Below are 24120 nucleotides of genomic sequence, written 5' to 3'. Positions count from 1 at the left end.
GCTTGCCAGGAGTTCAGAGGGGAGGGAGAGTTGAAGAGGTGAAACACGGAATGTTTTAATGTGGTGGAATTGTTCTGCAGGATACTGTTTAAGACGTTAAACGTGTATCAGGACCCACAGCACAAAGAGTAAACTACATACAAATTTTGCTTTTTTTTCTTTCTATATAGTCTAGAGATCTTTTGTGATCAGTGCCCTCAAAACCTTTCTCATTCTTTTTTAAACAAACGCATAGTATTCTAGGTTGAGGTTGGACCAGAGTTTTCTTAATGAATCTTTTATAGATAAGCACTTGAGTTGTCTCCAATCTGTGCTATTATAGTTTATGCTGTAGTGAATAATCTTGTATGTGTGGAATTCTAAGTGTGTGGAGGTCTATCTTTGAGGTCTGCCCCTCCTCCCCCACTTCAAGCCAATTAAATCAGAGATTCTGGAGGATGGGTCCTGGACACCCTCATTTTTGAAAAGTCCTCCAGGTCACCCTAACCTGTAGCCCAGAGTGAGCAGCTCTGGCCATCAAACACACCCTGGAACATAAGAGGGAAGTTAAAATTCTGCGGGTGGCTATTCCAAGTAGGACGACAGTTCTCAAGCCAGACTACCTATTAAAATCCCCGAAGAGCTGTTTGAAAATACCCATGAACCAGGCTCACCCCAGAAACACTGAATCATAATCAGGGCGGGTAGAACACAGGATCATTTTTTTAAAGCTTCCCCTGTGATTCTAATGCACAGTCAGGGTTAAAACCCACCAATCTAAGAAGGAAAAAAAAAAAAGTGCACCTTGTTAGGGAAAAGGGCTGTGTGCTGAGTGAGCGCTCCATGTCTGCTTTTTACCCAGCTCTTCTAGTCCACTCTGTTCCTTGGCTCTCCTCCTCGGTCCTGCCTGGGAAAGGGATTTGGATGCAGAGGTAGAGCAAAGGATGAATGGCGAGTCATGGTGAGTGCCCAAGGGGCAGGGGAGGCTGCTGGCTTGTCTCGGCCCACAGGTAAGCACGGACATGAAGGGAGGGTCTGCTCTTGGGCAGCGCGCATCACTGGCCATCCGTGAGCTTCCAGATTAATATTTTGCCAGCCCTTGATGAACTTTTGTTTCCTTCCGGCAGCCTCTCTTTCCCATCCGCAGAACGGTGGTGAGTGACGAGGACATTGGTGTACAAACAGAAACTCCTCTTTCCTCATTTTTACTTGATTTCAATGAGTTGGCTTGACATCGAAGCCGTGACAGGCTTTGGGTATTGCTTCCTCATTGTGTCATGGGCAAACCGCTGTTTAAAAGAGCAACAAAGAAACATCCCTAAGCAATGGACACGGCTTGAGTGCTTGCTCAACACATGGAAACCTTGCCCCAGATGTCTGACATTTTACCATCCCCATTTTACAATAGGAAACTGAGGCAGAGGTAGATTAAGAAATTTGTTCAAAGTAATACAGCCAGATCGTTTCAAAGCCTGTGGATCTCAAAACCAGGTGTATGTATCCAGCTCCAAAACCCAAGTTCTGTGCTATGCAGACTTCCTATAGGAGGTGAGGATTTTCTCCTGATTTCTGGGAGCTACCTCAAGCAGGGGGTCAGCTCCTGAGCCTTATCATCTTTGACGGGATCCAAAACGTTGGTGGCCTCCAACTTGGGGGGAGAAATAAAAGGAGCCTGTATGCATCTATCTTTGTTCCAAGATTAACTTGATGCTTGAGACAAAAAGGACTGCTTTGCATCTCTAGTAAAGCCATAGCGCTTTTTCATCGTTGCACCCAAAAGTTCTTTGTAAAATCTCTCCTGAAACGCTGCAAATGCCACCTGCTACAGCACCGTTACAGTAACCACGATACTTACCAGGTGCATAGACTTGTTACTTTCATCGCTGCATCTAATCCCGTCCTACTCTGTTCAATAAGCAAACTGGGGCTCCGAGAATTTCGGTAACTTTTCCAACATCACAGATTCAAATTCAAATCGCATTTGATGGTACTGCCTGTGCCCAGCTCATGGCAGCCTGTTTTCTAGAGAAACGTTCCTTTTCACCCCCTGATACAGCTTTCCACCCTCCGCTTTCTACCTCTAAAGACATTCAACACTTTTAGGTCTCTTGCTTTTTCCTCTCCTACCCACGCCAGAGAGAATTAGGCCACAGTGGCTAGATGGAGACGCAGAGTTAACCCGTATCTTCCCCAACAGGGGCCAGAAAATTCCAGACGTCAGAATCAGGGGCCAGGAGTTGGAGTGAGAACCCAGGGGTTAATGTTGCTGTACTGGGAAAGTTATCTGCTCTGTGGTAAAATAAAGCTTCCCAGCCCTACAGAAGGGGCTATTAACATGCAAATGTACTTTGCCTCATGCTTTTTAATGTTTTACTTCCCTTAATTGCTGAAACCGGTTGTAATTTCTGAGCACTTGTTGGCTTCAGGGAAGCAGTTTCCTCTGTAGGGATCTATCATTGCACCTGGAAAGATTTTTGAATTCTAATTTTATTAACCAGTGGGGTGAGGCATTTTCTCTTCTTTCAAAGCGGGCGGGGGGAGGGGGGGCGAGTCCAAGTTGAAGTTAGAAACCTCCTTTTTGCCCCAGTGCTTAGTTTCCTCTGGATTCTTGGTTTCGAGCTTGACATTCTTAATAAGAGATCAAAAATCACATGTGTTATGTGATGAAGGTAAGAGGGAGCTTATTAAAGATTTTAGATATCAGATCCCTGGTTATGAATTTGCAATGAAGAATTATTTCTGAGTGCTACGTCTTGTGGAGTATAGTCCGTTCTCTCATTCCAGAGATATTCTAGATGAGAAAATTATTTCTACGGTGCTCTCCCATTCTCAAACTACTTTCTATGAAGTAGAAATAACGAGAAAACCTGTGTCATGGAAAGACAAACGTTAGCACCAAAGAAGCCATCCTCAGTCAATTTAAAGAATAATTGCCTCTCCCTCCTTATCCACACAGCCATCACAGCTAGATTGTGTGTGTGTGTGTGTGTGTGTGTGTGTGTGTGTGTGTGTGTGTGTTTGTTTTCACGAGTCAGTCATCATTGAATGGAGAGACTCTGAAACCAGGCATGAGCTTTAGCCGTCGGGGTCATCTTTCTAGACCTTTCACAGACGCCACCACTGGTCAAGCCATTTCTCTTTCTGGACGTATTTTATTATGAAGCTCTTTGACACGATTAGATTGACCTGGCCCCTCTCTCTTGTTGGAGAGCGGTCTTGCGGAGTCGGAAACCTCAGAATCCACCTGTGACTCCACGTGGATTCGGCAGTTAGGACCGCGTGTGCAGATGTCTGTCCTGAGGGGGCAGGGGGGCAGCCGATAGCGACATCACTGTGTGAAAGGAGGCTGTTCTCCCTCCCCCTGAGTGCACTCAGGGCCAAAGTCTGTGTTAAATACAAATTCAGCCTCTGCTGAACGTATGGTGAGAATATGAGGATGTGTACTTTTTTTTCCCTTCCCTTTACTCTCTAGAAAGGATCAGTAGTATCTTTTATGTGGCAGTTCTTTGTCCAGCTCTTTAATATTTCGCTTCCAGTCGAATTCTGCGTCTCTGGGAATTTTCAGTGTAAAAAGAAGTGATGGGGAACCACGCTCTGTTGGCGTGATGAGCAGGAAAGTACAGCACCACGGAGGCTGGAGGCCCGCCTGCCGTGGGTTCATCCTCCCACACACTTCTCTGTATCCCCACGCAGTCCTTCCTGCACAGCGTCTACGCACGGCAACGTCCTCATGCCTGTGCAAATAAAAACGCAGAGAACAGAGCAAACCCGAAGAGAAATCGTGAGCTTCCCTGTTGATTGACCCATGCCCAAGTTTTCAGGGGGCAGGAGATTGTAATGTCTGAATGGACTGAGGTGAAAGCAAGCAGACGTGGCAGAGCTAAGTTCTGGACGCAGCTTTGAGGAACACAAAAGAGAAGGCAAGAGGAGTTTGCTCCCAGGTGGAGGAGGCTGGAACACTGTATGTGAGCCAAGCGACGTGAGATGACGGGGTCAGAGCCTGCGTTCTTTCATTTTGCCGTGTTAATGTCTTTTCCGTGGTAGCTGGGAGTGGGGGTGGTGGGTGAGAGGAGAAAGGCTTTCCCCTTTCTGAGCACCTCATTTGTACCAGGCACTTTATGTTCACTGGGGACTCGGAAGACTCACGGAGGTGGGTTTCATCTCCCTTTGGCATTAAAAAGAAACTGAGGTCCAGAGAGTCACACCGATGGCCCAGGCCACAGGCCAGTGAGAACAGCGGAACCAGGGCTCACATCTGTTCTCCCTGATTTCACAACTTTGCCCTTCTCAGCATCACCTCCCGGACGCGTACCAGAATCTTCCATTTACTGGGGCTGAGCCTCAGGGTAGAACTGATGGAAGGCAGGGCCCCCTAGAGCGTGGCCTTAGTCACAAATGGCCTAGCCCTGTCCCCAGCCAGCCCCCAGCCCTTCGCCTCCCCAACAATTCCAACTTGTTTCCTTCAGAGAAAACATGACTTTTCCCATTGATGGAACTCCGGGACCAACAATATACGCCTTGCATGCTGCCCCCACCCCCTTTTCCCTGGACCAGGCTCTAAAGCTGGCAGTCCCCTCCTGTCCCTCCACCCCACTTGCCCTGACCTTCCTTTAGGGGGAATTTTCTGCATAACAATGTCTGGTCCCTGCTGCCCAGAGCTGCCCTTTTGCTATTAGCACCTAATGAAAATGTAACCGTGTTTAACCCCCCACAGTCCTACATTAGCACAAGAGCCCAAGTGGGTTTAATTCCTTTGTATGATAAGCACCCCACTCTCTATTTGGATGGTCCAGCCCCCTTCTCCCTGGAGAGGACGCAGAGCTGTGTAGGGCTAACTGGGACCTCTCAGCTGTCTGGGACACAATGGGGAAAGTATCTTTTGTGGCATTAACGGCTTTGGGGAGGGGAGAGGGGAGGGTGTGGGCTGATGGGGAGGGGGTGCAGTTGAAGAGGAGGAGAACAATGTGTGAGAAGCTGAGGCTGTGGGTTTCCCACACGGACCAATATGTCCCCCCCACCCCCCTCTGGGAGAGACAGATCTGCAGCGACCAGCCCACAGCTGATCCTGCCTTGATTGGCTTTTTTTTTTTTTTCATTGTGCTCTCAAGGGACGAAAATCCTTTTGTGGCGTGAAAAGAGAGGCGTTCCTGCCGTCCCCTCCCTCGAACTGATTGGCTATGTCACAGGATGGCCAAATCCACCCGGATTAATGTGCGGCCGACCCAGGCCGTGGGGCGAGGACGTCTGAGTCCGCCCCTTTGGGCGAGTGTGTCTGCTGCCCTGGGAGCAGGGGAGGGGGACACGGAGGGGCAGCCCACCACTTTCTTCATATTTATTATTCCCCCTACCCCCGGCCCTGTGGGGATGTTTATTCATGGGCCACATCTGCTGGCTGGCAGGCAACATGTATCTTGTTGGAATGCCTGGAGTCCCCAAGGAGCCAGGAAAATGGGGCACATTCCTTAGGACCCGCCTTTTTGCTTTGCTCACGTGGTGAGCTTTGGCAGCTCACCTGTAATCTTAGCCCTCCCACCATCCAGCTTCCAGCCCGGTACCTGCCACAGACTTCTCACCTGAAGAGTCTGGGTTCTCTGGGCTCTCTCCTATACCCAGTGCTGCAAGAACTCCTTTGCCCTCTGCCCTTCGTCTTTCTGTCACTTCTACTGAATCACTCTTCCCCATGTCTCTTCTTGTATAAATCAATCCCAGACCTTTAAGAATTGGTTCAGGTTCTGTCTCTCCAGCTCTCCTAATTGGGAGAGCCTTTGGTTCTCGGGCCTCTCATTATTTTGTCCCTCCTTCATTGCACTCCCCACTTTCAAACTGACTCATGATTCCAGGATATGCCGTCCCTCCTCTCAGCACCTCCAAGGTTCTGGAGGATAGGGCTTGTCTCTGGCTCACCACTGTCACCCCACCTGTCCCCAGTGAGTGCCGATGTGTAATGCGTATACTTGGGAGGCAGCGCTCCGTAGCTGCTGAATGCATTCAGTGAATGAACGCAGCTGGACCCACAAGTTGGATCATTCTTTCAGATCTGTCGTGGATACTGGGACTAGTCTAGAAAGTATGCGATGCCTCTTTCCCGTTTGTAAGATGACAGTAAGGTTGCTCCAACATAGCTTTCCATTTGTCTGTGCTTGTGTTGGAGCTTGACATTTCAAGGGATTTGATACTGAGGGAATAGGAAGGCCCCAAAACAAAGAGGTACTTATGCCCAGATTGGGGGCACAGGACACACCATTGGGGCATTCACATGTCAGTCTGTCTGTAGGATGAGTGACGTGGCAGTGAGGCTAATAGTGACTTTTGCATTGGTAGCTGGGAACATCGCTGCCCTTTTCTAATATAATTGTTGTTGGTTTTTGGAAATGGGATGGGCCCTAATGGACTTAGGAATGTGGGTGAAGAGGAAAAAATAGAAAAAAATGAGAGAAATGGTAGCATTTTTATGGACAAGCCAAGGCAAACTTTTACAGGTTTCAAGTGAAGAAATAACAGGTTGTGTTGGAGTCTAGCAGTGCTTTCAAGGATTCACATTAGATTGTGGCTAGTTCTCGTGGTGCATGGGAGTACGTCAGTGAGACTGGGGCAAAGTGAGGGGGCGTGGTTTCTCAACCGGATGGCCAAATTGGCAGCAATAAGTTGGACATCTTGTAGGTACACAGTTAAGGGGCTGGGAGGCTCCTTCCAGGAGAAACTAGAGAATTGGAGTGTGACGCTCCCAGAGACACTTTCACCTGTAAGTGCTACTTAAATATTGCTCTTTTACATCAGTCATTCACATATTAGCAAGAACCGATTTGATCACATTGCCATTCTCTCAAATCTTAGCTGATATTAGTTACCCCAGGTGCTAGGAACTTGGTTACTAAGCACAGACTTGGGAAGTGCTAAATGAAGGCTAAGCCACCCCTAATGCCCACAGAGACCGGACCCCAGAAGAGAGAAAAATGCAGAAAGAGAGGGATGTGGTTTTGCCCAAGATCACTCCCGTCTGGGAAATGTGACAGTTGACTTTTCACTTTTCTATCCTTCTGTTCCCAGAACCCTGCATACAATAGTTATTGCTGCAACATTGTTCCCTTATAGGTGACATAAGGGGGCCTAAGGACCAAAAGCACCATTCAAAAGGAAAGAACAAAAAAGCCACATGAGCTCTTAATTCCAACTAAGCTTGACAAAAATATTGCTCGGAACACAATCCTCTCCCAAACTGGGATCAGTGTGTAGACCTGACAGGGGAAATGAGTGAGTCAGGACACGGAGGAAGTGGCCAGGCCTCTGAGGGCATCTGTCCTCCTGGCTTGATTCATGCCGAATCCGAGGGGTTAATAGACAGCAGGCATCTCACAGTCTCCCCAAGGGGGACCTGCACTGGTCACCTGGGGACCTTACATAAAAACGCAGGCCTAGATTCCCAGCCTCTTCAGAATCTCTGGGGGAAGGCCCTGGGAATCTGCATTTTCACAATCCCCCAAGAGATCCTGGTGCTCATCCAAGCTTGAGAACAACTGGTTTGGGTGGAAGAACTAAAATTCAAACCGTTTATGGCTCCCTCGGGGCCCGCTGACTGTCCACTGCCCTCCCGAGAAGGCGCGGAGGTAAGAGGAAGCTGACAGAGGTTTCTGCATTGAGCAGCACTAGGAATGATGAACACTGAAACGTGAAAGAGAAAGAGAGAAAGAAAGAGAGAAACCACTTCTAATTCAATCAATTCACTCAGAGCCTACTTTTTATGTTTTTGAAAGAGGATTGGTTTTAATAGGAAAAAGCTAATATTCAAATAGGAAGACTCATCTTCCTTAAAAGGTAGATTTGCAAGTTACAGGATAATGAAAATCCTGAGAGACTTTTCAAAGAGAAAGCATTCATTTCTGACATGAAAGTCCCTCACTGCCATTAAAAAATTGAGTGCCTCTCTCTACATAGGCTTATGCAAGCATCTGTGAGTTTGTTATCTGCGTAGCCACAGCTATGTATAAATAATGCATTAATTCAATTGCAGCCTTACTAAGAGCTCAGATTGTCAGACATAAATTTTCCTGAGAGGGAATTTTGCACAAATGGGACATTTCTCTGGATGTCGATGCCCCCACTTATAACTGTTAAGGAGGAAATTTACAGAGAAGGTGGTCCAGGAAATATGTTAACACACAAAAAAAATCTCAAACAGATTTTGGTTTATCAAAAGGGAGCATTGAAATTGGTATTGTTCTTCTAAACTTCATCAGTTAGTCATTTTATACTGAAAAATACCTATGTTTAAAACAAGAAGAATCCTCTTTAGCGCTGTTCTTAGTTTTGAGACAATCGGTACACCTTTTGTCAGATCCAGGTCAGTAGAGCTGCGTTCGTGATGTCATAATGAATTAATTCTCACCAAAGTGGATGGGTCAAGAACAGCCTCCTAGGACAGAGTTTACAACCCGAAATTAAAAAAAAAAAAAAAAGTACACAGTTTTCAAAAGCAAATGTCCTAACAAAGTAGTTTCCTATAACATGATTTCTCTCAACATGTCACAGTAACAGTACGGAGTCCAAATAGGATAAACCTCAAAGTTGCTTTCTAAAATCTAACTATGTTCCTATGTATTATTCTATGTTTACCATAGTTATACATACAGTTCTTTGCTTTTTTTTTTAATCGAAATACAGTGAGCTATCTATAGAAAAGTGCACACATCACAAATGTGAGCAGCTTGATGAATTTCACAAACTGAACACATCTTTGGAACCAGTCGAAAGCCCCTTCATGGTTCCTTCCTGCTATTCCTCCCCCCCACCCCTCCCGCCTCACCACCATCACCACCCAGGGAAGCCCTATCTTGCTGTTCAACACCATCAATTTGTTTTGCTTATTTTTGAACCTTATAGAAATGAAACCACACAGTGTGTGTGGTTTTGTGTCAGGTTTCTTTTACTCAACATTCAGTCCGATTGGTGCATAAAGTCGTCGAGTGTTTATTCTCACAGTGACAAACTATTCCATTGTGTGAAAATACCACAATTTATTTTTCCATTCTGCTGTGGATGGACATTTGGATAGTTTCCAGTTTGGGCTATTATGACTAGTACAACAATGCATAGAGTTTACAGAGTCAGAGCTTTCGAGAGGAATACATTTTTTAATTGATGAAATCCTATCTAATTTTTGAAGTGTGAGGCTTAAGGAAAAAAAACAAAAAACTCCCAAATTGTAAACATGTCATTGTGCTAGGTGTCGTACTGATAGAAATCAAACAGAAAGTATCCCTCACTTCCAGAGAGTATAACCTAAAATAGGCAAGAACACTAACATGATAAAATACATAGACGACACAGACAGACTGATTGAGCACAGGATGACGACATGGGGTAAACTTGCTGAAATACACGCAACTTGTACTTCTAAATTTTTATTTAGAACTAGCAATGTGGGTTGTACCACTCGTGCCCTGGAGGATTTTCTTGCCCTTGACCTGGTTGACCCAGGGGGACTCATGAGAACTGAGAACTGAGCTGGGAAGTCTACACATTGGGCTCTCCTCTCTCCTGTCTGTCTCTCCTTTCTGCTTTGCTGATACATTTGCTTCCCAATCCCTTTTCAAAGTTGCTTTGCTGTGTGAACTTGAGGCTTCTCTTGCTCCATAATATCGGTCGTGTCCATGGCTTTGGTTGGCTCCATGCTGATCCAGACTAGGTTCACTTTCTCACCTCCACCAGCCAATTGGAACCACCTCTTTTCCTCTCCATTTTCTAATCCCCAAACACCCCAGGGCGGATCTGTTTGGCCCAGCGCATCATGTGTTCAGGTGGTGAACTGGATTGTGGGTCAGGGGATGCAATTGGCTATGATTTGGGTGGTGGGTTCAGATCACTGGCCTACGTAGGGCCGTGGATGAAGGGGGAGCAGGTCAACGGACCCTCCGGATATCTAACATGGCTCCACGTTTTTAACTTCTCAGAAACATGGGGAAATAAGTTCTATTCCACCCCTGAAGAAGAGACGCCTTTGCAGAGTGCTAAGTAATGATCTTACCCAAAGAGCACTGAACACGTTTCTGACTCGCCCTGAACTGTGTGGGTCCTTTCAATGGAGGAGATATTCTGTGATTAACAACGTTAGCTCCCAACAGAAGTTGTCTGTGTTTTCGAGCATTGTTTGCCCAAATCTGTGCCCCCTTCTGCTCCTATAGGCTCTGCTGACTGTTTTGTGATTTTCAAAACATTATACATACACGTCTATGAACACATATGTATATACATACATGCATATATATGTATGTATATAATTCAATAGGGTGGAAATACACACATTCACGTACTTTTAATACACTTATTAATATACTTCATTAATAACTTATTAATACACTTCATTATATTGATGTACTATTAATTATATTAATCTATAATTTTGTGAAAATACAAAGGGCTGCTCTGGGCCAAGATGGCCTGCCATCCCACTTAATTCCTAGAATGTTGGAGCTGGAAGAGTCTTGGCTTTTATAAAGAGAAATGGAGACATAGAGAGGGAAGGTGGTGTGCCCAAGGTCACAGAACAAATAGGGAAGAGAAACAGGACTAGACGTGGGGTCTCCTGCTGCTCGTGCATCCACTCTGTCCATCAGGCCTCTTCTGTGCCGTGGTTTGCCCTCTACAGTGCCACCGGGCAAATTCGGTGAAGGCAGAAAGGACAACTGCCATGCACCCCCCCCCCCCATGGGGTGTGCAGGAGGGTCCACGGAGGGGAGCTGGGGACAGGGCTTTTTCTTACCCTTGGGAGGAGCCACCAGCTCCAGGGGTGATCGAATGTCAGGATTCTGGGAAGCTGACCAGCCAGTCTGTCCTGGTTCCCACGAGGAGCGCTGCGTTGTTTTTAAGGCAGGAACCAAGCATTTCTCCCTACTCCGTATCCTCGGTGCTTGGAACAAGCCAGAGTTCCAAAAACATTTGCTAAATCACCTTTCTTGTTTAATTAGTTTCCAAAGGTGAATAACTGTGTGGTGGATTTCTATTTTAAATTGTCAGCTGTCTTGTAGGCTTTGGCCTGGAGGAACGAATCAATGGAGAGCAGGTTGGAGGTAGAGTGCAATCACTGGATTCTGGGAATAAGGGTAAAATTGGGACTTAGAACAAGTACACACCAGGAAGACAGTAACATCAAGGACAAATATAGGGTATTTCACAATTTATACCTGGACTGTCCTGGCCCCTGGGGTCACAGTGGCCGTCTGAGAGGTCTCTCCCCAGGGCTCAGCCAGCACCTTGGAGGTAATCCAGACCATTTTTCCCTTCCTGGATATCTGCCCACTTCCTATTTCCCCTGAGTGAATAACTCTCTCCTCTTTCCCTCATTGGCTTTAATGGCATAATTCATCCCGTGAGATGAACTCTCCGCCTGGTTGTTACTTACGGAGCCGTACTGCTGGGGTTATTGCTGCAGATCTTATCTCCACTAGAACTTGGCATTGACCCACTGGCCCATGGCTTCCTCAGCCTATCCCTTGGTCCTCCCTGCCGTCCACTTCATAGCATTCCCATTTCTTGACTGTCTCCTGGTACCACATTCCATGTAAGTGTTTTATTTCATCCTATCCATACCACAGCCTTATGACTACGTGGGTACTTGTTTCCATATTTTATAGGTGAGGAAATTGAGGTTTCCTATTCAGTAAGTGGCCAAGTTAGAACTCAGACCCTCGGTTGCCTCTCTTTAAAGTCCCAGCTCTTTCAGCTACATCACATATTGTCTTGCACTGTGAGTTCTTAAACTCTACGCCCTCCCCTGACGCCATGAAATGATCGCTGGTGGGTCTGCCACAATCCAGTCTCATATCTGCTCTTCGTTCCTCTTTTCAGCCTTGACACATGCTCAGTCCCCTGGTCCTATCACGTCCCCAGCATCTGGTCAATCACGTCACACCTCTACTCCCCTGCCGGTCATTAAGGTACATCAATGATTTTTGATGCCTTTTCTTGGCATCTACCAACATCAATGGGAAAGTTTCATTAGCTGCAAGAGCTGAGCTGACATTTTAAAATGAAATGTGGGAGAAAGGATTTGATAACACTTTGATGTCACTGGGCAAGAGTGAACTGGGGGAAGAAGAGAAAGTCTTGAATTCTTCACTCATTCCTTCAACCCACCAGACAAATAGTTAGCATGTACTGAACCTGGGTGCCTACACAGAGCTGAAGAGACCCATATCTTCAGGGCACAGTGGCTTCGCTCCAGGGTCTGAGGCCCCTGGTTTCCAGCCAGATGACCCTGTGTATGATGACTCACGCTGCAGCCACTTAAAAGAACTTTGGAGAAAGGAGTGAAGGTCATTGCTAGCAACTGCCTCTTGCAGTCACATTGGCCATTAACGGTCGATGAATCTTGCACTTAACATGCACCCCACTCATGTAGACTTTCTGCCCTTTCTCCGATTCATAAATAGGGGTGACAAAGCTTGGGGGCATTTCTGCTAAAATCCAAGGCAGAATTATACTACAGATTATGAAAGCAACACAGTAATTTGACCCTAATGTCCAGGAAACAAAAAGCTTTTTCTTTTCCTTCCTTCCTTCCTTCCTTCCTTCCTTCCTTCCTTCCTTCCTTCCTTCCTTCCTTCCTTCCTTCCTTCCTTCCTTTTTTTCACTTTATTTATTTTTAACTCAAAGTGAATCTATTATAGGATCACCTCGTGGTTCCCTTCCCTTCCCTATCCTTCTCAAAGGGAGCATTTCTTATCAGTCAGTCTTGGCCAGGAGAAGGTTAAGGGACAATAAACTATGGTCCAAAAAAGAGCAAGCAAAATGGAAAGTTGAAAAAATGGAACCATTTCTGGGAGGTTCTTTCACCTGGAGCAGAGTGACTTCAGGACAGAATTAACAATTACCGTTCTGCCTGTGGAGGGAAGAGATAAGAAATTAGCATTCATAGTGTACAACAATGGGGCAGGGGCAGGCATTTCTGCTCAGGTTTCTCCCTCCCATGCCCCCAGTATCCCAGTGAGATTGGTGCGATCTCTAGATTTTCACACGAAGAAACTGAGGCTCAGAGAAGGTCGGTGATTGGCCCAAGCAGGCAGTCAGCAGAGTTAGCTTTGGACCGGACTGGGCTGGCTCCACCAGAGTGAAGCCTGTCCTCTGGTGACAGCTCCCTCTGTCCCATCCTTCCTGAGCACTAAGAGGACAGAAAACATAGGAGTAAGTGTGGCACACTTAGGACTTTTTCATGTAGATCGCGAATTCAATTGGAAGGGATTCAGGAAACTCAGTGGTCCAGGGCTTTGAGCGGAAGACAGACCTGGGCTCAAACCTTGGCTCTGCCAGTATTTTGCTCAGTGTGATTCCCGTGTGGCCTTAGGAGAGTTTGAGCCTCATCTCTCGCCTCTGTGAACCAGCGTTATGAGGATTAAATGTGTCATGGCCTGAATTGCACTCAATGCTCAGCATGGAAGACGACTCCCGTAATTGGCTGGTGTTGTTAATACGAGGATCTTTGCTGGGTTTGGACTCTGTCCCATCCTAGGTATACACTTTTGGGGAACTCTGGGAGCTATGATGCATTTGGTATGCTCACCTGCGGAGTACACTCGGCTTCCTTCATGAGCCCAGGCAGTTGAGAACAAGTGGGCATTTGAAAAACCAGTGGGCTCTCTGCTACCAAAGAGTGACCCTTTTCCCTCCGGCTTTCCGATCTCAGAGCTGGAGCTACAGGAGTTGGTCTGGGAGTCCAAGTCATGCCTGCCTCCACAATCCTCTTCAGAAAAGTATAGCAGGGACCAGAGGATGCAAGTATGTCTCCTTGGGACTCCAACTGGTGAAAGGCATGATGGACAGACAAAGGACAGACAAAGCTTCCTCATGCCATGCCATGGAGGCCTGGCCCCAGGTGGGCTTCGTAAATGCTGACACTTCTCATTAAACTAAACCACAGATGACAGGGCTGCAGCTGGAGGTTCCCCTTCAAAGCTCAACTGCCCAAAGCTTACAGTAGGGATCTCATGACACCTGGAGCTAAAAGACAGTCCCAGGCAATGACTCGGAAAAAAGGAAAAATGCTCAAGTTTGAACGAAAACCAAGAGCTCTCAGAATCTGAGGTATTATCCCACCCTTGAGGATCCCAGAATTTACAAATATATGCACATTCAAAGTTGGAACCCTTCGGTATTTGTTTAAACATTGACATCAAATAAAGGAACAGTTTTGATAACACTCGTGATTACAATGATTGTATATACGTCCTCACATGGGGGTAAGTCAAAACTGGATTTAAGCCCCTTTGGACACACAGTGCCCCATCTTGCCATGGGCTCTGCCAGTAATAAAAGAAACTCCTCAGCTCGGTGGTCTTGCCAACACCACCAGACTCCTGGCCTTTTAGCAGCTCAACTGTGACCTGAAAGGGGTTCTAAGGCTTGGGGCAGAGTGACCCGGGGTAATGTTGTCCAGGGTTCCTTCACAAAACTCTTTATCACCTGGACTTGGGTGGAATGAAATAGGAACAGCAAAGTCTGAACCCCCAAATCCCCAAATGAGCCTCTTGTGCCTGCAGGTCCCCCCCCATCCTTGCAATGGATCCCTCTTTATTCCCCCCCCGCCCCCCCACATACCTGCGTGAGCGCCTCTGGCTCCTTACTCCTATAGCAACTGGAGCCCCTGCACAGCCAATCCCCTCACCCCCCACTACTCCCCAAGCCCTCTGGACATTGGCCCAGCCAGTTGGGGGCTTTCGATGCGATTTGATTTTCCTGTTGGAGGTGAAGTGGCCTTTGAGGCCCTGTGGGAGGGGCGGTGGTGCGAGGCGGGCAGTCGGGCTGGGAATTGTGTGAATGTGGCAAATTCATTGCTCCTGTGCTTTATTCTTCAGGCCTCGATAGGGCTGATTTAGAAACCCTAATCGGGGGGCTCCCAGGAGTTCCCGGGTGTGACACAACTTGAACAGCTCTGGGAATTCTTTGTTCTCCGGTGACAGCTGACTTGGTGTCCAGTGGGAACAGTTTGAGCATAACTCTACCCTGCATGGGCTGGCAGCTGCGGCCTTAACTCTTTGTTACCCACCCCTACGGTCTCCTCCCTTGCCTGCTCTTTCCTCAAAATGACAGCTCTTAAAAGTACCTTCCTGCAGCTGGACGAAGGGGTTAGATGCTGAATGGGGGAGGGGTGCATTATGTCCCACACCTGGGACACCCTTGCAAAATCAAGAGTGGCCCCCGCCCCGGGCAGTCCCACTTTGCTGGCGGTAAAGGCTGTCTGGTTTGATTCTGTCTGGCACAGAATAGAGCCATTCACCTCTATACAGGTGCTTGGGCAGATTTTTTTTCCACCCTGACAGAAGTGACTAAAGGCAGAAAAACAGGAATCTTAAGCACATGCTGACATTCTGGGGCTTCATCTGCTCTGAAAACAGTCAAGCATTTCAGGAAATCTGCCAGGAAGGCCATCAAACAAAACCTACGAGTACTGGGTTTGGAGCCAGCTGACCTGCGCTAGAATGCCCACGTCACCATGTGACCTCAAGCAAGCTGTTTCATCACTCTAGGCCTCAGTAGGTTCATCTGTAAAATGGACATGGCTGTAACAATATCACAACCCTGTTGCACTGTAGGGAGGATACAATGCGACATTGCCTGTGAGTGTCTGTGGGAGGCGATACCAGAAAGTTTCTTCCAAGGGAAGATGCTACTGCTCCAGGAAGCAGGGAAGAGCTGAATGCTATGAATCCCTCTCAAATAAAATTCTTATTTTCTCTTTGCTTGTGAGCTAGGAAGGCAGCCAAAGGAGACTGCTAGAAACTCATACTTGGTACCAAATCAATTATTCATTCAACAAAATTGGTGGGTCTGTGAAACTCCCAGGTATATATAAATTATATATCCTTTTCTTTCCTGTCTGTCATCTATGTATCTATGTATCTATGTATCTATGTATCTATGTATCTATCTATGTATCTATCTATGTATCTATCTATGTATCTATCTATGTATCTATCTATGTATCTATCTATCTATCTATCATCTATCTATCTATCTATCTATCTATCATCTATCTATCTATCATCTATCTATCCATCTATGAATAGGCACTGAGGATAAGAGATGACTAAGACAGACTTGGTCTCAGGATGCTACGTGTAAGAGGGGATGCATAGTTAGGACTCTTGGTTGCAAATATAGAAAACCCCACTCTAATTAGCCTACGTAACAAAGAGAACTTGAAAGGGAGCCTCCTGGGGCAGCTCCAGGAATCCAAGGAAGCCTGGAACAGCGTTGCACCTAGAAGGGCAGGCCTATGGCTTGGCGTCAGGCCCAGTCGGCAGAGATTCACATGTGATCAGGCCCCTCTCTGGCTCAACTTCCCACTTCTCTGGGTCTGTGGTTCTATCAGCCGTCTCACAGCAGGTTCGTGTAAAACGTAGTGGACAACGTAGGTGAAAACCACTCCTGAGCTTAACATTGCACAGAAATCTTGGTGAGGAAACTCGCCGATCCAACAGTGGGCGATGGCCATACAGGGCTGAGTGACCGGGCCACAGGACAGGCCCAGGACCTAATATGGACATCTTCTCTGAACCCCCATGAATGAGGGTAGGGGGATTTGCCCACTTCTCAAAAGAGTTACAATTGTACAGGAAACCACTACAGAAGCAAGGACCAGATAAGGAATGGAGTTTGGATTTTATTTCTAGGCCAAAGGGAACCATTAAAAATTTTAAGCTGAGGAATGAAATGGCCATGTTTATATTTTTCAGCTATAACATTAGAACAAATGGATAGGAGGGGGATGCTTTGGGAGGTAGAGAGACCTATCAGAAAGCCCTTGCAACAGTCCAAGCATTAGATGGTGAAGGCCTAAAGTAGGGCGATGAGCAATGCAGAAAACCAGAAGGTGACAGAAATGAGAGATATTTGGGATGTGGACCCAGTGGAACCAGTTAACTAGATAGTAGAAGACAGAAGTTGAGGATGTCCCCCAAGTTTGAAAAGCAAGTTTATAGACATGGGCTATAGCAATAGTTCTGGACTGGTAGTGTCTGATAAATAGGGGGTTCAGTGAAACTCCCAAATTTATGTACAGATCATATATCCTTTTCTTTTCTTTCCTCTCTCTCTCTCTCTCTCTCCCTCCCTCCCTCCTTCCCTTCCTTCCCCTTCCTTCCTTCCTTCCTTCCTTCCTTCCTTCCTTCCTTCCTTCCTTCCTTCCTTCCTTCCTTCCCCTCTCTCTCTTTCTTTCTTTCTTGCTTTCTTTCCACCTATCTAGAAGGATACGATAAAGTTGTTTGGTCCCTGGGATAGAGATGAGGAGACAAGGACAGGTAGGCAACAGCATGGTGACCATTCCCCAGCCTGGCCCCCCCCACAAACCTGATTCCCTATAGAAAAAAAGCAGCGGCAAACAAAAGCTCAAGGTCAGAAACGGGGTCTACTTAGGTGACACTATGAGATCCAGAGATGGGGGGAGGGGAAAACATCCCATTGCATCAAGGTTCTAGAAACAATTATAGCCCAGTGAGGATGAAGGGACACTGTCCTCTTTGGCATCTCAAAGTTCTGTGCTCTCTGCATCCATTCAGCAGCCAGTTTCTTTCAAGGTGGCAACATGTCCAAAGCTCTAGGACTGTTGTCTTCAAAACATGCTTTCGAAGAGTGACGAGGTTGGCTGTGGTGGATCTCTCTGACAGAGTGAAGAACTTACTCTCTCAGAAGTCCTAGCCAACTTTCCCTCAGGATTCCGATGGGAAAATGCCATGTTGATTGGCATAGATTTCTTTTACCTGAACCAATCACTGTGGCAGGAGGATTCTAATTTCTGATTGGTACAACCTTGCAGCTGGGTGGAGTCAATCTCCATTTAAACCCATGACCCGTATACAATGGAGGAAAGAAGAGTTGTTCAGGATTCAGCTGTAATTTCTACTACAGGAAGGCTTTAACTTTTTTTAGTATTCAATCAACCAGCATGTTTTGAATTCCTTCTATAAGCAGTGCACTCTGTTAGCTTTTTGGTAATCCAATGCAAAAATCCTGACCTGTATGACCGCTGCAATGACAAAGTAACACTCTGAACACCTAAAGTAAGAGGCTGAATCTATACTCCAGCTATTGTGAGATGAGTGTGGAGAGTAGTAGCTTGTTACAAGAACTATGGTGACTGCCTAGAATCTGAACGATTCAAATGACTGAGTTTCAAAGCACCTAAGTAGGAACAGGTTACTCGCATTTTTAATAAGTAGGAGTTACTGAGAAGTTTCTTTCCTTCCTTCCTCCCATGTTTATGTCTGATGACAGTTGTCAGGGAGAAATCATGTCCACTGGACCTATTGAGCTGTGGTAGAACTCCAGTTAATATTTGACTTTTGACTTCCTGTTACACACAAAACTAATAGTGAAGAAAAACCCACAATGTAAGTTAAGTCTCCCCTTTTCTCTCTCAGACTTTGGTGTCTCTGCCCTTTCAAAGAGATACCTTTGTGTGTAGAGACGATATTCACTGTTTGTCCCAATTGGGGGAAAGTAGGGAGAACCCATTGATGGTATTTGGGCTTTGTTGTCTATTTTCCAACAAAGTCTGAGAACTTTCTGGTGACCAAGTCTTCCAAACATTCTGCCTCAATTCTTGGCTTCTTGAGCACATATCCAGCTGCCCATCTTAGAGGTGATCCAGGTTTACAGGTGAAGTCAAAGAGAGAACAAGAAATGGACATTGAAAAGAAAATAGAGCTTTGACATGTGGTATCAACATGTATTCGAATGACACAAGTCCCAGTGGAGAGAAAAGAGGCTTCTAGTTTCAAGGACAAAGGCCACCTGTTTGTACCTTAGTCTTCAGTTCTCCTTCTCAGCACTTTCCCCCTCAACCTTTGATGGATTGATGGATCTTCTTGCCTCATACTGATTCCCCCAGCACCTGTGTCCGTTAGATTGTCCTTCATGGATATTTCTTGATCTCTTGGCTTTGGCTGACTGGTGTCTCCATGGTAACAAGGAGTGGGGAGGGAGACATGGGGGCAGCTTAGTCCATTTGTCATCAATTGCTACTGTTTTGTTCTGCCTGGTGTGTGCTCTCAGTTGAGTCCTAGAGAAGGCAAAGCAGAGCAAAGAGATTCAGCTAAAGGACTGCTCCCGCCCAATGAGATGGGGTGAGGGGACATACCCAGGGGAACTAACTGCCTTCAGACAGAGCCAACGCAGGGGATTATAACTTCTCTAGGAACATAGCTTTCTGTGACTCAGATTTTATGTTTTAGGAGGGCAGGGGAGGCATTTATGTCAGCCCAAAGGCTTTTGCTTTTTTTGTTGAATTAAGAGGAACAAACTTTTTCAACCTCCCCATAATATAAAATAAGATGTCATTTTTCTTATTCTGGGTTGGAATTTTACTTAAAAAATAAATAAATAAGCGATTGGGTGAATTGTACCACTGCCTTAAACAGAGCATGGGTTGTGCGTCCTGTTTCATTTTGTGCTTTCTCTGTATGCTGTGCATTCATTTAGGTGATTCCCAAAAAGACTGTCCTCCTTACTCCTCCCCCTAAAATCAGACTATTAAAATCACGCTCCCAAGCTGCCCACCTTGAGAGAGAGTTTTGCCTGGATGTGTACACGCAAGCTCTTCCAAACAAACTTGACTTTCTCGTAAAATTCTCCGCCATTTTCTCTGGCCCTGTTAACATCTCCCTCCTCCCAGTTGCTCAGACTCAAAAGCTTTGAATCATTTTTGAGTATCCGCACATACGCCATGACTCAGGCGTCTTATTTTCCTCCTCCTCCTCCTTCCTCCTTCTCTTTCTTCTCCTTCTTTCTCCCTTCTGATTAAGTCCACTTCAGTTCTCCACGTCACTTACCTAGACCAGGCCTCTCCAATTCCTGCAAATCTTTCCTTAATGTCACACAAGTTCCCCCCAGAGATGGCTTGCACTCTGACCTTCTGGCTATATTCTCCTACTAGTGTCATTTTTTTTAAATTTTTTTTTAAGGGAGGGCGCAGCTCACAGTGGCCCATGTGGGTATCGAACCGGCGACCTTGGTGTCATTAGCACCACGCTCTAACCAACTGAGCTAACCGGCTGCCCCACACTAGAGGCTTTTTGATAAGCCTTCTGATTGCTACATACTGCTGCTGGGACTATAAAAAGGCACACCGTTTGGCAAAAATATTTTGAAAACATTAAAGGTATGTTTCAATCACGTTATTTCACTTTCAGGAATTTATCTTAAGGAAATAATCAGAGAGCTACACAAAGATATGTGCCTAAGAAGCTTTATTACAACATAATTGGCAGTTATAAAAAATGAAAACAACATCAGTGTCCAGTAATAGCAATACAGTGACACACTAGGCAATTGTTTAAAAAAAGAGATCTATTTACTGACATGGAAAGATAGCTCCAGTCCATGCTTTGAAGGAAAAGAGAAGTTATGGAGTAAAGTTAATTATATAATTATATATATTAATATATAGTCTTGATATATAATATATATACATAAAGGAATAGAACAACTCTCAAAGGATATATATGTATATATGTATGTATGTATCAGTGTTTTAAAAATTTTGTCAGTATTTAACACATTTTTTCCTATCATTTAAAAATTTTTTTCTGCAATAACCCTGACTAACTATATAAAGTAATAAATACTTAAATTTATTACATGCTGAGGAAAAGCAATTTAAAAAGAAATTCATAAAAGAAAAATATCCTCCACTCTTTTGTGCCTTGCCTTTGTTAATCTCATCATTGTGCCTATAAGTCTTCATCTCCTCATGTTGCAGTAAAGCATTATTCATTTCCAAGTACAATTAAATAAATTCCTTCTGCAAGGGAGGAGCAAAGGATCTAGGATCAGAGGTCCAAAGTTTGTGTATTCTTCTGCTCCTTACTAAGCCAAGTTATTTCCTCCGTAAAGGAGAGAGGAGTAAAGCTATCTAATTCACAGATGTGGCATGAGGATCAGAAAAATATATCTGAAAAGCATTTAGAGAATTGCAAAGCATCACGCCGCAGTCGGGGTGTGTGATTTATTGTTGAGGCCCTTGGGTCTAACTCTGTGGACTAAATTGCCACACGAGGACTGGAGCCTTTTCAGCCTCAGCCTTGAGCCCAGTATGCACACAGCCCAAGCTGCATATCAGTGAGCGCTGGCCCCTGAAAGTTGGCTGTGCGGGTGAAGGGAAGGTATGATTCTTCCCCACATACCTCCAGCACTTCCGTCCCTTCCAGTGTTTCCAAAGTGATGCTTAACTTTAGAAGTCATGGAGAAGACACTGTGTCCTGGGCCAGTCTGCTGGTACCCACATGGAGCCTCAGAGCTGTAGAGCTATCTCTCTGACCTCTTCTGGTCCTGCACTCGGATCTAAGGAGTTGACTGGTCCTCAGGACCTGGGGACCTTGGGTACCACAGGCTGTGTAGGTTATAAGGAGGCCTCCATTTCCCGTCATAACCCTGGCTGGGGAGCAAGCTGGGCTGTGTGTGTGTGTGTGTGTGTGTACGCACACATGCGTGTCTTGCCTAGTTTAAAATCTCCTCTGGACACAAGAGAATTGGGCCTACCACATGCTTTTAAAAGTGACTCAAGACTCATAGCCACCTCCCCAGGTCCCAGATGGTTAGAGCCGGAAGGAGAGGGTCGGGGAAGCAAGGGTCCAAGAAGACCCGTGCCAAGCTCTACTGGACAGCCAGTGCAGCAGGCATGGAGGACAGAATCAGTCTTATCTATCTCAGCCTGCTCCTTTGCCAGTGGAATAGGAACAGCCTGGAGATGGTCCGTGGGGAGTCTTGGAGGTGGACTGCAGTCCAGAAGAAGGACTTGGAGGCATAGGGGGTACAAGAGCTGGAGATCATTTGTCTTGGCTTGGTTGGGATGCTGTTTGGCCAGCCTGACTGAACCTGTCAACAGCTAGAAAGTGAGGTCAGCTGGGGGCTGGAGGCCTCATTAGCTATCAGCAGAGCTTGCATCTCAGCCTCTTGAATCATCCATGATGAAACCCTTTATCAGCCTGGGAGGAGGCAGCCCCGGGGAATAAGACTCCTGTATAAGGTTTGATTTTGAGCGAGGCTACATCCGGAGGACTGGCCAGCATGAGTTAGCCCCAGTGCACACTCCAAGATAACCAAACAAGCTGACTTGCTGAAGGGAGTTATTTAGTATGCTCCGTCTGGGACCAGGGGAGGGCCTGTTCTTCTTCCAAAGCCAGGCTAACTTAACCCTCAAGGTACCAGGCTGCACATGTCTCCGGCTTCAACTTCAGTCCCTCCAAACGCCACCCTCACTCTCAGGAGAGATTGGGGAAAACCAGCAGCTGAGGGATGGGGCAGGGAAACAGTTTGACTTCTGCAGACAGATTAGGACTCATTATGTGGCAGGGAGCGATAGCACTGGGGGGAGAATCAGGAGTTTTGTCAGATGTTCTGCTAAAAAGAAACACTTGCAATCCTCCAGCAGCTCATTTGAGAGATAGAAGAGAGGGAATGTTTTGTACCTCATGTGTCTCGAAATGCTTCAAGGTCGCTCCAAATAGCACGGGGGAGAGGCTGGCCTCCGTCTTGTGAGTGACAAAGAGGTGCTGGCTGCCTTCAGTGTCAATGCTGGGGGTTCGAATCACGAGGGAGGGAGGCTAGAATTTTTAGTACAGCCTTGAAAGAAAATATCAGCCCAGCCCACCCCTGAGATGAGCATAGGGTGGGAGGCTAGCAAAATAAATAGTCTGCTGTCCATACTGACCAGGCATAAATTGTTACTTGAACAGCAGAGGAAAAAATGTGCCAGATTTTCTTCCCAGCCTTGTTTTCCAGCTTTGCATCCTCATGGCCCTTATCAAAGTGTTTCTAGAAGAGTCCCAAAGGGAGCAATTGTGTGAGGGCTACAAGAGGGGCAGGCCTAGAGAATAATGTGCAAAGCTGAGGGGTGCCAGGCGGAGGAAGCTCGGGGGTCCTGTAACACCCTCAGGCTGGCATTCCACATGGGGAGACCCTCGTTGGGGTGTTGGCTAACAGCCTCAGAGTGAGGACTGGCTGTTTGCATCCAGTGCCAAGATTTCCCCCAAACCGCCCAGGAACACATCACTAACGAAAGGAAAAGTACACGGCATAGCACTTCTGTTTCTCTTAGGCTTTATTCTTCGAAAGGGAGTGCAGTTGTCATTAAAGTAACTCAGTTCACAGCCCTGGGGGGTTTGACTTATTCCCCTGTGAGCTCTAAGTTTGCTGTTCTTTCACATTTTTTCAGTGTTGCCTTCACCAGGGAACAAGGGAGATGGCTGAAGATGGCCTCAAGCACCAAGTTTTTCAATCCTGCTACTGCCAGGAGCTGTCCATGGCATTGCCTGCTCTGTTGCTTTATAGGTGAGATTAATCTCATTAGAAAGTGACTGTGTGCTTATGAGGCTGTTATACTGTTAGGCCAATCATAAGTGTCAGACCAGTCACCCGAAGGGTGCGTTCCTTTGTTTCAGCGGTTGCCACACGTGGCTGAACATCTGGGCAAATAGGACTGCATCAGAGCACCCTGGGTGGCCAGTTGCGATGGATGATCTTTGCTTGGGTTCCAAGAGCATAGTGACTGGAGGACGTGTAATGGGAAGAGCATGGGCACTGGAAGGTGTCTCCTGAACTGTCCTAATACTTTGAGTGGATCAGACAAAATGTGGACCGAGTCAGCCAGCGGGCCTGGGGATGAGTTAGCTGTGAAAGTTTAGAAAAGTAAGCATTGTCATCTGGATGCTCTCTAAATTTCCTGTGTTTTGTTTGTTTCTCTTTCGGGTTTCTTTTCTCAGTCCCTCTTTCTGTGTGTCTCTCACTCTCTCTGTGTCACTGTCTCTGTCTTTTTTGAAATCCCAGTCTCTCAGTTGGGCTAAGGGATACCAAGGGAGCAGATGGCTGGCCATGCTTGGGCCGGAGCTCTGAAGGACAAACAGTAATTCACCACTGGGTTGACATGGTTGTGGATGTGAGAGTCGGACAGAGAGGAGGGTGAGGGAAAGAGGAAACTCTGGAGTGATATTGGCACTGCTTGGTCAGCACCCCCTCCCCACCTGGAGAGTTGGCTTCCAGCTTTAAAGCCTTGGGGACTCAGTGTTTTGCTTAAATAAGGGAGGTTGTTTCCCCTACATCCTTTCAAAAATAAATAAATATAAGGTCGTCATATCATCTTACAGATGCTGCTACCAA

At 46.3% G+C, this 24120-nt stretch overlaps 1 long non-coding RNA gene across 1 annotated transcript; it reads left to right on the top strand.

The window, feature by feature from the left end:
* Positions 1-888: 888 nt before the first annotated feature.
* LOC141568777 (uncharacterized) lies at positions 889-23642 on the top strand. Its single transcript, XR_012491966.1, has 4 exons — positions 889-940; positions 19929-20125; positions 23180-23295; positions 23406-23642. It is a non-coding gene; the product is annotated as an uncharacterized LOC141568777 (long non-coding RNA).
* The last annotated feature ends 478 nt before the right edge of the window (positions 23643-24120 follow it).

Source organism: Rhinolophus sinicus, linkage group LG15 (assembly GCF_036562045.2).
Source record: "Rhinolophus sinicus isolate RSC01 linkage group LG15, ASM3656204v1, whole genome shotgun sequence".
Classification (NCBI taxonomy): Eukaryota; Metazoa; Chordata; class Mammalia; order Chiroptera; family Rhinolophidae; genus Rhinolophus; species Rhinolophus sinicus.
Note: the sequence above shows the minus strand (reverse complement) of the source record. Positions and strands in the feature narration are given on the sequence as shown.